Source organism: Pteropus vampyrus, unplaced genomic scaffold (assembly GCF_000151845.1).
Source record: "Pteropus vampyrus isolate Shadow unplaced genomic scaffold, Pvam_2.0 Scaffold228, whole genome shotgun sequence".
Lineage (NCBI taxonomy): Eukaryota > Metazoa > Chordata > Mammalia > Chiroptera > Pteropodidae > Pteropus > Pteropus vampyrus.
In genome coordinates, this window is record NW_011889009.1 from 1,218,671 (window position 1) to 1,219,079 (window position 409).

Consider the following 409-nt stretch of genomic DNA (forward strand, 5'->3'; position numbering starts at 1 on the left):
CAACTCAGATTCGAGGGTGGAGTGACAGTCTCCACCTTGAGGGTGGTGGCCACAAAGTCACATTGCAAAGAGCATGGCCAGAGGGAAGGTAAAGAACTCTGGGTTTGATTTTCGTTTGCAGTTTATCTCACTGGGACGATTTTATGCACACAGAGATATGAATGAAAAAGCTCGTTTCAGCTGTTGGAATGAGGAGCGATGATCGGAGTGCAAGATTAGGTGTCAGAGTTTAGAAGATTTTGTTTTTCCTGTCCATTTTAGGTGTCCGTTCTCTCAGAATTCGACCTCGTCTGTTTTGGTGTCGCTGCCCTCTGTCCTCATTTGGCTGCATTTTCAGGCGACTGGGATTTTCGGGTGCCCGAGATCATTTAAGAGGCAGATCTTGGCTAGCCTTCTGTATTTGGAATAT